The sequence below is a fragment of the Stomoxys calcitrans genome, chromosome 1 (genome assembly GCF_963082655.1).
Source record: "Stomoxys calcitrans chromosome 1, idStoCalc2.1, whole genome shotgun sequence".
Classification (NCBI taxonomy): domain Eukaryota; kingdom Metazoa; phylum Arthropoda; class Insecta; order Diptera; family Muscidae; genus Stomoxys; species Stomoxys calcitrans.
Genome location: NC_081552.1, coordinates 46,912,448 through 46,912,839, shown reverse-complemented (window position 1 = coordinate 46,912,839; position 392 = coordinate 46,912,448).

Sequence of the window (392 nt, the reverse complement as noted above, 5' to 3'; positions counted from 1 at the left end):
TGGCTTAAGAATTGAAAATGGGAAATCGGTTCATGTGGCAGCTATATCAGGTTATAGACCCATTCAGACCATATTTGGCACATTTGTGGAGGAGTATGTGTGGTCATAGGACAAGTCGTTAAAATAATGTTTAGGCTCAAATTAGAAGATCGGTTTATATGGGAGTTATATCGAGTTTTAAACCGGCTTGAACCATACATAGCACAGATGTTGGAAGTCAAAACAAAATATCTTATAAAAAATTTGAGATAAATCGGATAAGAATTGCAGCGTTTAGGGGCTCAACAGGTTAAGATCCAAAATTGGTTTATATGGCAGCTATATCAAAAATATAGACCAATATGACCCATTTAAAATCCCAACCAACCTACACTTAAAGGAAGTATTTGTGC